The following is a 13,280-nucleotide window of genomic DNA, read 5'->3' as shown; positions in this document are numbered from 1 at the left end:
TTCTGAAAAGGCAGTGAGGTGGAACAACACTGTGGCTTTGTGGCATTCAGCTAGCTCTATTTCTGAGCTTAAGTCTGTTAATCTAATACCTAGGATGTCTGATCTCCAGGATCAAAAGTTCAGGAACAACATAACATATATAAGAAATTAGAATTCAGGACAGACATAATTTCAGACTATTTCAGGCATCCATCAGGAGTTTTTGCTGTTGTTAATCTTTCATAAAGCTTGCCTGGGGTTTTTGTGCCCCACTCAGGGAATACCTCCAGTCCCATTCAGATTTGGAAGTGCAGGGCTGAGGGAGTGCTGCCTGTTGGTAGGATAGGGGAAGGTGGTAAAAAAGTGATCATTTGGATGGGCAGGTGTTTGTCAAAATAGAGCTTGTAAGATTAAATAAATAAACAGTCTTCACAGTTCAATGGCTTGTGCTCTTGATAGTGATCTCTGCCACCCACACCAGATTCCCAGTGGTTTCACACACAGCAAGTTGTTATATGGTAATAATTCAAAAGTTTCCTCAGAAAGAAAACTTTTCTAATGCCCAAAGTACAAAACTGGCTTGACATTCATTAGTAACTAATACATTTTGGTTCTACTGTAGCATAAAGTTGAGGAAATGTAGGTTAAAACCTGACTCATTAAATCAGAAATAGTTACAAAAATATTAGTTGTCAAACACCTTTCTCTTCCTTATCCCTGTGGTAAATGTTCTCTGTGTTAGGAAAGTTTGTGCATCTCTCAAGATTTCATTAGTGTGAGGTTTGTCTCTCATAAAACATCATGAGACTGTCTTGGGAGCCTGAGCACTGTCATGCTGAGCCTCCCTGCATACTGCTGCACTGCACATTTCCAACACACAGCTGGGCTACATTTCTAAAAACCACTATGCATTTACAAACTGAGAAAAAAACAAAGCTATACTGAGCATCATCTTACTTTTGCCGGCAATAGGTCAGAAGAAAAACGTTATTAGGAACAGCTGAGAAGGGTCATTCATCTTCTGTATATTGCAGCAGCTCAATATTATAGCAGGATAAAAAATACTTGAAAATCTCTGAACACAGCTTTAGGAGTTCCAGAGCATATTGGCAATTGAGATAATAACAAAGATATTCTGTGATTGATGGCAGATTAGGGAAAGTCTTGATTGAGAATTGATGAGGCCCCATTAGTTTCTGTTCATTGTTATGCTGCATCTGGGCCAGCCTCTGGGATTCAATTTGGCAGCAGGTTTGTTAGCCTGCAGTCAGATGCAGCCATGGATTTTTAGTTCTCTGGAAGGGACATCTGGTTGTGTGTGATCTGTGTTTTGGTTTTGCTTTTTCATTATTATTATTATTATTATTTTAATGGTAGGGCTTATAGACTTGTTGATTGCAGTGCCCTGAACATGTTTGGGAAACTATTCTGTTCTTTCCTTGGTCAGACAGTGGTGGTTCCCCTCACAAGAAATCCAAGTGATTATCCAAGGCTGAAAAGAATAGAAATTCCTTATATTCCAGGGATATGTTTTGAAGACTGGGAATGTTGTTTGCATGTTTTCATTGTAGGCTGCATGGACCATACACTGCTTGATGGCTGGTCTAAATGATCTTAGTGGTCTTCTCCATCATGGATTTATGATTCACATACATGTTGGATGCATGTTTTATAACAGTTATATTTTTTTCTCCAGAAGATGTCAAAGTGTTTTCAAAGTGAGCAGTGATACACAGCTAATTCTGGAATAAGGAACTGGGGCTGTGCAAAAGCACACAACACAATTTATGAAACTCCAAAGGGAAAACTTAATTAGGCAGACCTTAAATACTCCTGCTGGAGTTTGATCAGTGCAACTGCCACGAAGTGGTAGAACATCTTTAAGAACGGCAAGAACTTCATTAGAAACTCAGTTTTCTCTCTCAGTTGTGGAAAGAGGCACTGCTCACATCACAGTGTGAAAACTGCTGTGCTTTCTAAAAAAAACCTTGGTTTTAATTGTCGGTCTCAACCTGAATACACTCACTGCCATTTAGCTTATCACATGGAGCAAGAGTACATACAACCTGTGGGAGTGCAGCAGCAGGACTTGCATTGATTTCAAAGCTGCTCTGCGCTAGGGTTAGAAACTTCATAGGACAATCTGAGTAGTTGCCTATCAAAATCCATGTTTAACATTGCTTCTCTCAGCAGCAGAAATAGGAGCCAAGGGGTGAGGGGGCCGTAATGAATCACCTAGTGTTAGGTTCTTCCCTGCTTGGTCTTTTACATGCTTTTATTTTGGTGCTGAACATTTGATAAAGGAATGAGAAATTAGCTAATTGTCACATGGCACTTCAGATCTGCACGTGGAGATTTGCATTCAAACTATGGAGGCAGCGGGTCTGAAACCACTGTTTGCAGCAGTGCTTGATTAGAGGGAAAGACTTTTCGAAAATCATCCAACAAAATGGAGCTCTGTGGTGCTGTCATCCCTTGAAGTGAGGGCTCAGCCCTAATCCTCTCTGGCTGAACTGACAGCAATTTACAAAATGCAGCCTTGTTAGTGTGATGCTTGCAAAGTTTTCTTGCTTTCATCTGTTTGGTAAGCTTCAGATTTCCATTTTTTCTGTAACTGGCTGATTCTGGGGCTGCAGCTCATGTCAGATACAGCCTTTCAAGCACTGCATCTTCAGTCCAGCATTGACAACGTGTAGCAATTGGACATCCCTTAAAAAAGAGACAGGACTCAGTCTCTCAGCTAGACAAGAGATGCCAAGCAGTGTTAATTAGCTGCAGGCTGTACTCTGCAGCAATGTGAGGGCTGCCTTTCTTCCCAAGCACAGCAGTGGCAGGATACAGCCCTGCCTTGCGGGCAGCAGCTGAAGCCCAGCATTGGGATTTCACCACGCAGCTGCAGCTCGAGCCACTGACAACTGTGTCACCGAGCTTCCAAACGCTGCTCATCGCTCTGAATAGCATCTAGAAACATCTGACTCTGCGGTGAATAACAGCAGAAATGTGTGGCACTTCTGAAGCAGTTAGCATCTGCTCATATATTAGTTAATTAACAGAGCATATATTAGTTAATTAACAGAGTAATATTAATCTTTGGAGAAGCCTTATCTTTCATCAGATGTAAAAAATAAAAGGAGATAGCACTGCTGACACAAGGGTTGCCCAGACTGCACACTGATCTTGTCATTTTAAATTAAAAATATGTCCAGAAAGAAAGAGCTGCATTTTGAAGCCTCTCATTGACTTCACTCCATCTTGGCTAAGGGCTGAGTGTGACTGGTTCACATCAGTCACACCCAGTCTGTCTTTATGAAAGATTCCTTTTTACCTTGATCCTTTTTAAATGACATAGTGCAGATAGGATTACCACCTGTTCCATAACACACTAATCCTTATATATGTTGGCTTTGTATAAGCATATTTGACAAATTGTTCCCTTAGATTGTTTGGAATTAATTGGAAATGATGAGACTCATCAGCTATTGCTCATTGTAAGGTAAACATCACAAAATCCTTTAGCAGTTATATCTGTACACCTCTTTCAATACTGAACATTTTTCTAACAGTGCTTCCACCTGAAAGGGACAATGTATTATCATTGTCTGGATGACATAGAGCTGAGATACTTGAAGTGAATTTCAGCTCCAGATACAAACACATTCATTTAAATATTGACATGTCTGCAAGCTATCTAAGCTCCTGTTACAGTTGATGGAGATCAAACCCACAGTTTCTGGAGAGAGGTTTTCTTTACCCATAAGGTGGCTCCACCTTGACTCCCCAAATGATTGAAGTTGAAGGGACCTCTGGTGATCATCCTCCCAACAGAGACTAAGAGAGTTTTAAACAACATAAATCATCCCAATACCCCAGAACTCTGCATTCAGGCTAGGCTCTGGAACAGACAGAAATATACTCAGATATGTACCTTCCCCCATGACAAGTATCAAAAGCGAGGGGGAAGGTACATATCTGAATGACAATACTGAAAAGCCACTTAGCAAGCCTTTTCTGTACTTTGTATCCTATCATTGAGCCAGCTCAGAAAAGGACCTAGCCATTTATCCAGATCAGAAAATGAAGGTTTAACCTTCTGTTGTTGATGCTAATATACTCACTGTGCTGGAACACAAGTGTTTCTACCTAAATCCAGCTAAAACACTGGGATTTATGTGCTGAATTCCAGTTGAAAGTGAGTCACTCACTGTAAACATGCTTCTGTGCAGTGCATTGAATGCTTTGCAAACAGATTTTTTTTGCTGTGCTGGGGCAATATCCTCAGGGGAGGGAGTGAGCTCAGCAGAATTATGCTCACTTATTTTTATGCTTACTCTGTGACATTTCCCTGTAGCAGCAATTTGGAGGTGTAGTGAATGAAGCCACAGCCCATGGTTCTTGTTCTTGTTCTTGTATGATGGTTTATGGTGTCTTGGTCTCTGAACAGTGCAGACGGTACTGCAGATGCTAAGTGTCTGCTGATACAGAGCCATCTCTGTCTTTTCTGTACATCTAAGGCTGTTGGGTTTAAGGCTTAGGTAAGTGACTACAAATGCTTTGAGCCATCATGAGGTCCCTTTGGTTTAATTTATTAAGAACCTCTGGCCCTTAGCTGTAGTGTCTGCCTAGTGAGAGGCATTGTTCTGCATGGACTTTGTTCTGCACAGCAGTGCCTAACATATCCTTTCCAGCTCTTTTTTTGGGTGCTGTGGAACTAGTCAGTTCTTTGTCAGCTTGTCCCACAGCTGTAGTCAGTCTCATGTGTATCAACTTGTTAGTACCTCAGTAAGTCAGACTTACTCTCAGATATGGCAAATCTTTTCCATCCAGGGCAACAACAACAGCAGTGTGACCGGATAACATCCTTGTATTCATTATTTAGAACTTACAAAAAAGAATATCTTCAGCACACTGAATATGTACCTAACCTTCCCTAGTGCCTGCTACTCTTTGCATTGTGGAAAGCCCATTTTTCTTACTCCTGGATGTCTGCCTGACCCTGCAAACCAGCTGCTAGCTTTTGACCTTCAGTCTTCTTTTGATATCTGGTTTCTGTTGGGGCTCGAACAAAGGATAGAGACCTCAGGGGAAAGACAGCATAGTCTGATCTGGCCGTATCTCACACCTCTTCAGAGCAGCTTTGTTGTTTTAAAGCAAAGATACCAGACTATCTCATATATTATTTATATTAACATAGAATCATTAAGGTTGGAAAGGTTAGTCCATCAATCCATCACCACCAGGCCCACTAAGCCATAGTATATTGTTCTGTATTAACAGAACAAAATAGTTACAAGATAAAAATATAATTTCTGTGACACTGAAGAGCAGGGCCACAAGACTCTTTTCCTCTCCAAACCGACATGCTTCCCTCCCTTTTCTCCCCCTCAGGGCTTCCAGGCTCTAAGCACAAGCCAGCACTGCTGCCATACCCCTTCGCCTGCCCCAGTGGGGGGCTGCAGCAGCAGGGAAGTGCTTGGTGCTTGGTGGGGCAGCCTGCAGTAGAAGCAATGGGGTGCCCTTGGTACTGAAGGAAGCTTGCCTGAGAAAACCTCACCCTGTTGAGGTGCACCAAAGATCACCTCTGAATGACTGACACTTGGGAGTATGCCACAATGTCTGAATGTTTCCAATTTTACCTGAAATGAAGGCTTCTACCTTATGTTCCACAATGCTACATTGGCTCTTGATTAAGTTTGTTTGCCATTAGGTTTCCAATTGTTTCTTTTTCTCTTTGTTTTGTTGCTTGCAGCACGCACTTGTTTTTTATTACCCTATTGCACATGTGCTCAAGTGCTCTGGCTTATGCAGAGACCTTTTCTGCACTTGCTTATTCTATGATTCTTCTTCACAGAGCTGCAAGCTCACATTAGCATCAATGAGCATCCTGACATATTTGCATTTTGTGATTTAAACAGAAATGAACAGTTCCTTTTATTGATGCGCTCACAAAGAGTGGTGAGGGATACAGTGCAGCAATGGGGATGATCTGGATTTGTTATGACATTCTTCCTAAACTACCGAATTCATCTTGCTTTATGCTAATTAGATCTCTCTGTTTGGTGATAAAACCAGACCTGGCAGAAAATGGGAACTTAATTAACTTTCATGAAACATTTAGGCAATAATAGACCTATGAACAATTAGAAACCTGGATTTACAATGTGCAAGTCTTACAATCTCGTTTACTTTTAAGTAGTTATAAAATTAGTGGATGAATGAGCAATAAAGGCAATATATTTGGATTGAAATAATTTTGTGCAGCGTGTTCTGGATTTTTGCAGTTAAAAAGTAGTTTGAATTGTATTTATTAGAAAGTTTATGACATAATATGAAAATAGACACGTGCCTTAATGAATCAAAATTGATTAAGTTATTGAGAAGTTTGGGATTTTATTAGATCCAATTTCATTGAATATTTTTGTTCAACATCTTGAAAGAGGAGGAAGTTGCATGATAATGAGATCAGCAGCATCACTGAGATAATGCATACAGAGATAGAATGGTACAAATCTAAACCCATTGGAAATTTGAACAGGCAATAGTAAGATAAAACTTAAGAGATACTAAACAGTAAATACAAAGGCCAGGAATCTGCAAGAGAAGCAGCTCTGTATAAACTGAAGAATATTCAAGAAAGAACTTTGCTTGTTGGCTGTAGAGATCTGCGCCAAGAAAAGACTAAAAGGGCAGCCCACCTGTTCTGCCTTGTGATGGGGAGAGCCGGGGATGAGTGTTAACTCTGGTTCCTGCAGGCTGTGGCAGAGCTCAGGAAGAGCTTCACCAGGATGATGCATGGGCTGTGAATCTTGCCTGCTGACATATTTCTGCAAACTAGTTCTGCTCAAGTGCTTTGGAGGAACTGTATTTCAGCACAAGCCTCACCTGCAAGGTGTCTTTAGAGGGAGAGAAGGCATTCGTCTGTGAAGATTTGCAAAGTGTTAGCAGAGCAGATCAAATGCAAAACCACATTCAGCTCTGCCAGAATCAGCTCAGTTGCCTTAAGAGCAATGCAAGGAGCAAATGAAGAAGAGATCCAAGCTAAAGGCTGAAATCAAAATGTTCCACAAACATTTGGATTCATATCCAGACTTTGTGCTTACTTTCTTCATAAGGAAAGAAAGTACGTGCTGGATGTGAACAGCTCCCAGGTGGTGGGGGTGATCATAGAATCATAGAATAATTAAAATTGTAAAAGACCTCTAAGAACATCCAGTCCAATCGCCCACCTACCACCAATACTGCCCACTAACCATGTCTCTCAGTACCCCACCTCCCCATTTCTTAAACACTTCCAGGGATTTTACTACCTCCTTGGCCAGCCTGTTCCCATGCCTCTTTCTGAGAAGGAATTTTTTGTAATATCCAACCTGAACCTCTTATGGCTCAACTTCAGGCCATTACCTCTCATCCTATCACTGCTGCTTGGGAGAAGAGGCAGGCCATCCCCCACCTTACTAGAACTTCCTTAAGATCTCTTCTTGATATTGATAACCAGCTTATAGACTCCAAGATCTCTCTGAGAAATTCAGAGTTTGACCACTTTTTCTGCATTGTCTTCATGAGTTCCGTTTCCTTCCACATCTCCAGCTCAGCAGGAAGACAGGGCTGAATCTGGATCACAGTGAGCAATAACAGGGCAGAAAACCAGGAGAAAGCTCCTTTCCTACCCTGTATCAGCAGAGTCATTGCAGTAATCAGTGAAGTAGGACAACTCTGTCATTACTGCCATTGAGATCTGTGCTTCAGAGCCAAGTGCTTCAGGCTGCTTTGTGAGCACGGCTGCCCTTGGTGGCATGAGCATGGGCTGCACGTGGCCCTGGGACAGCTGAGCCAAGGCAATTGTCCATCACTCCTTTGAACCCAGATGACAACATCTATTTTGGGCTCCAGAGTGGCTGGATCAAATGCATCCTTTTGCCTCTCTGCCTTGGATAAATAAAGGTAGTTTTCTCGCTTCTCCCTGGGCTTTAGGCGTTGTCCTCTGCTACTTCCCAAAGAGAGGCCCAGTGCCTATTAAGGGACAGAATCTGTAATATCAATAAGGAGCCAAATACGAGAACTTGCAGCATGCCCTACATAAAAGACTTTTTAACTGTATTTTATTTCATCCTGGGAGAACTGCATCTCCCAAAAAGTAGCTCAGAGATTGACTATGCGTTAAAGCCCCATGCCCTGCTGTCGCTGCACGTAGATCTAATTAAATTAAAGGTTCAGATTAACCAACACAAAGGTCCCCGCTCTAGGGCTCAGCCCCGCGCTTTCTGTTGTATCTCATTTCATCAATTTATTCAGTGTCATGTCTCATTACTCCGCACCACTCACTGCTCCTGAACAACAAGAGGCAATGGCTCCCGCAGTGCCCTGGCACCAAAGCACAGGACTTCAGGGCAGCACGGCTCCCGTGGATGGCAACAACACGGCTGCAAAAAATCTGATCGGAACTGTTTGCTGGGACTACGTGAGAGAACTTCCTAATGGGCTTCTATAGGAAAGGATTTACTGCAGGACAGCATAGAGAGTGCAAGAGCACTGTCGAAGGCTTTTTTTGTGCATAAGAAGCTGACTGAGCTGAAATTTTACCTCCCTGCAAAATGCTCTGTGCATTCACTTTGTGTTTTTACTTTGTTTGAAAATCGCCATTTTGGGAAAAAGCCGTAGTATATTTAACTTCAAATATCTACTGATTATTTATAAATAACTCTGCAATCCTTCAATTTCTGCTGTTTTGGAGCTGAACATTCCTGCTATTTCACCACTTGACATAACTGCACCATCATTTTTTCTGTGTTTTTTGTTTGTTTATTTTGTTCCAATCTGACTCAGTAGTGTATTTTGGTGCCATTTGCATGATGACCTGTACCTTCATTCTTTAAGCACACTTCCTGTTCTTTCAGCAGTTTGTCATCAGCTTCTGTGCACAAGCCACATGAGTGCAAACTCGATACCCTGAATGTTTCAGTGTTTCTGATTGTCCACACGTTAACATTTCTCCTAATGGTGTTTGTGGAGATGTCTAAGACAGTCTTATAATGTTGCCTGTGTGCTCTGAGAGGCTAGGATTTATATTTCCAGTTGTGCAGACACACTTCTATATTGCTATCCACACACATGTAAAAATGATCACGTGCCAGAACAAGTTGGTGAAGGGATTAGAAGACAAGAGTTATGAGGAGCAATGGAGGGTGCTGGGATTGTTCAATCTGGAGAAGAGGAGGCTGAGGGGAGACCTTATTCCTCTCTACAACTGCGAGGTGGGGGTTGGTCTCTTTATCAGATGACAAATGATAGAACAAGAGGAAACAGCCTCAGTTGTGCCAGGGGAGATTTAGATTGAATATCAGAAATAATTCCTTCCAGAAAGAATGGTGAAGCATTGTAATGCGCTGCCAGGGAAGTGGTGGAGTCACCATCCCTGGAGGTATTTAAGAGTAGTGTGGATGTGGTGTGTAGGGGACACAGTTTAGTGGTGGATTTGCAGCCACTAGGTGATGGTTGGACTTGATGATCTTAAGGGTCTTTTCCAACCTAAATGATTCCATAATTCTGTGAAAAACACGCATGGAATGAAGCTGGTAAGCTGCATTTTTGCAATATGCATGTCCTAACTGCATCTTGGTTTGAGTCAAAAATATTATGTTACTGTTGAAAATACGACAAAACAGTACACAGTAAGCAGTATGTGAACAGAATCTCATTGGCATATGAACTAAAACTGCTCAGCATTATTGAGGCATCTGTTGCAGCATTGTGTTCTGTTTTAGGTATCCTTCTACAATGTCACAAAATCATAGAATCATTTAGGTTGGAAGAGATCCTTAAAAGCCATCTAGACCACCCCACCGCTGCAATGAGCAGAGACACCTACAGCTCTATCAGGTGCTCAGAGCCCCATCCAGCCTGACCTGGAGTGTCTCCAGGGATGGGGCACCCACCACCTCTACGGACAACCTGAGCCAGTGCCTCACCACACTTAGTGTAAAAAACTTCCTTTTGTTCAATCTAAATCTATCCTCCTTTAGTTTCAAACCATTTCCCCATGTCTTGTCACAACAGACCCTGCTAAAGAGTCTGTCCCCTTGTTTCTGACAGCTCCCCTTTAGAATACTGAAGGACCACTCTCAGGTCTCCCCAGAGCCTTCTCTTCTCCAGGCTGAACAGCTTCAGCTCTCTCAGTCTGTCCTCGTAGGGAGGTGTTCCAGACCAGCTGCTAGGGAGTAAGGGGAGAAGAATAAAAATAGTTGTAAGGCTAGACATGAACTTGGAGGGAAGGATGCTGAAATAACCAGGTTGGACAGAAGGAATTAGAGAAAACTTACTGAAGTGAGACATGATAATCTTCAAATATGGAAAAGAGAGCTGCACAAAAGACAGTCAATTGTTCTCTATATTCATTACAAAAATGAAGTAATTGGCTTAAATTCCAGCAAGGGAGATTTAACTTAAACATTAGGCTAAATTCACTAGCAGCACATCTAGCTGAGCTCTGTAGCAGACTGCTGGGGAGCCTGTGGTTTCTTCATCACTGAAGTCTTTTAGAAACAGACAAGCATATGTCAGAATGGTATAAATAGAGATAATCCTGCTTTGTGCAATGTGATGAGCGAGGTGACCTCTAGACCTCTTCCTGCTTGGTTTTCTGCGATCCCTAGAAAATTTCTGCATATGTTCTCTGTTCTCTAATGAGGACAGCAGTGAAAGCCAATTTCTGAGTAATGATTTGCTTGGGTTGCTTTCACTGTAAAAGCTGGCAGCTTTTATTTATACTACCAGGGTTGTAGTTCTGTATTTTTATGGGTGAGAGAGAAAGAGAGCAAAGTTAGAGAATGCCCTAGAGTTTATTTTGTTGTGTTGTCTCTTAGTTACCATGTCAAGCTAAACTTGGTAAAAATGTCAATATAAGTTCCAACTTTGTCATTTCTCTCAGTCAGAAATTGAGGCTGTTTCTGCCAGCTGGGTCCCTTCCTTTTGATAGATACAATACTGCTGAACCATTCATCATTTTTCTTTGCTGGTCAGTCCAGAGAAGCAGCTCGCTGAAATGCTTTGGGATGGCTATTGTGTGAGAAGTGCTATAGAAGTACAAATCATTGTTGCTGTTTAATGAAATGCCTTTCAGCAAGTAACAGTATCTTTTGGATATCCAATTTCTCTTTGTTGCTTCAACTTAATTCCAGATATTCCAGAAAAAAAAAAGTTAACAGTTTTTTTTCTTCCTGATATCTACTTAATTTCTTTTGTTCTCCGAGTTCTGAAGCTGACTAAATGATTTGTTGGAAATATATTATGTGATGAATGTGCCTACTTTTATCTGAAAGCAGTTTTGAACCAGTATGGATTTCAGTAGTGGTTAGTATTTATAACCGGTTGCTAGATAGTCTGGAGAGAACTGCTGGCTTGTAAGCTGACAGCTCCTTATTCAGGTGGTGCAGCTGAGCTATTAAGCATTTCTATTCTGTGACTGGAGAAATAAAATTTTGTAAGCACGTAAATGGTGAACAACCAATGAAGAGTAATAGCCTCTTCTCTTTCAGAGAGCACTTTTCCATAAAGAGAAACATAGCAGCTTTCACTATATGAGCAAAATCCTATTTGTGCTCATGTTTGCAACAAATGCATATATTACTGCCTATGAAAAGCCATTTTGCATTCAGGTGATGGTTGCTTTGGTTTGAAGCCAGATCCCCTCCTCCTCCCTCTTGGTCTATAGCGGCTATGGAGCTCAGACACGTATGGTAGGCCTCACAGCATGGTAGCACTCTGCCTATCATACGGAGATATCTCTGGGTGATTCAGAGCTTACTAAAAGTGTTTGCGTCACCTGGGAAGATTCTCAGGCATCAAGAGTTATTTTGCTCAGTGTGGTCAGAACATCTGTGTGGGTTCGGGAGACGTGCCTTGTGGCCTGCAGTAGGGCCACAGCCTTCAGGAGCAGCAGTTGGACACCACTGGGACACACTACAGTGCTTACTGAGGGGGAGATGCTGGTGACGGGACTACAGAAGCATTCCTTTGGCATCAGCTGGACTCTAAGGGATGGATCCTATAACACATCTTGTTAATGCACGAGCTTAGAGCTTGCTTGCGTGATCCTTGACGGCTCCTGGAACAAAGCAGCCAGCAGAGCTTGGCTTGTTGGTCAATAGCTGTTTGCTCGCAATTGAGCACCAGTTCTATATAAGTGATGAACATTAAGAACAGTCCTTGCACTATTTCTACCTCTGCACATTGAACATTGCTCCACTCAGCATCTATTACATCTCCTGGCACCTCTGTTTTCTCAGCATCTTCTAGTTTTCCAGTGCTTTGTCTGTGCCTTTGAATGATAAAAACAAAGAGCACTGGGTTTTTTTGCACTGATTTCTAATATAACCTGCATTTTTACACTATTGTCTGTAATATTTCTATTGCAAGCAATCATTGTCCTTTCTGTCTAGGAGGTGTAGGAGTCTTTTTCTTTGCATCAGTGCAAAAACTTTGATTTTCTTACTGTTTGCACCACTGATTTTCCAGGATTCCTATCTTCTAGTTACTATGGAAATAAATGAGGCTTTCATTACAGTTGCATATTTTGAGATCCTGTGAGTTTTTTCCATACTTTCATAAAAGGAGACAGGTTTCCCTCGTCTTCTCCTGGTTTCTTTGGGTCAACTTCATAGATAAAATAAATACGATTTCTGATTCTGAATTATTGAGTGAAACTGTAGACCTTGCCTGTTGACTAGTAGATATTATTTTTGTTTACTTTTTTTTTTACAATCTTTTACTTATTTAGTTTGCTACGTTTGGATATAGCCCATATTACATAATAAGTTTTTATACCAGTTGTACCGCTGCACTCTTTGAACAAGCAATCAGTGTAATCAGGAAACTGAAGGTGACTTAGGAAACTCAAACACTTGGAAAGCTTTAACAAATGATGAGGACAGCGGGATGCATCTTGGCCTTTTTTTCTGCTAGAATTGTTGAAATAAAGAGTTGGCCACGTTCTAGCTTCACCTGCCTATCAAGAAGTCCAAGGAAGTTGTTAATCTGGGTAATCCTGTGTATTTCAGTGGGAACCAAGTGCTGCTCTTGGGCACTCCAAGTAATTTTTTGTCTTACGTCTTTTACTTCTGTATCCACATTCATCTGTGTGTGTTCAACTCGTATTTTGCATCAGTTTCCCACAGACTCAGTAGGAAATGTAGGCAGCTTTCTCCTAGCCACACTGAATTTCAAGTGTTTCCATATCACTTGCTGCTGTTCATCAGTGAATCAGTTTGCTTAAAATGTTGATTTCTGGCTATTTTCTGCAAGTGGCCTAG

This window comes from Meleagris gallopavo, chromosome 1, assembly GCF_000146605.3.
Source record: "Meleagris gallopavo isolate NT-WF06-2002-E0010 breed Aviagen turkey brand Nicholas breeding stock chromosome 1, Turkey_5.1, whole genome shotgun sequence".
NCBI classification, from domain to species: Eukaryota; Metazoa; Chordata; class Aves; order Galliformes; family Phasianidae; genus Meleagris; species Meleagris gallopavo.
This window is presented reverse-complemented; position numbering follows the sequence as displayed.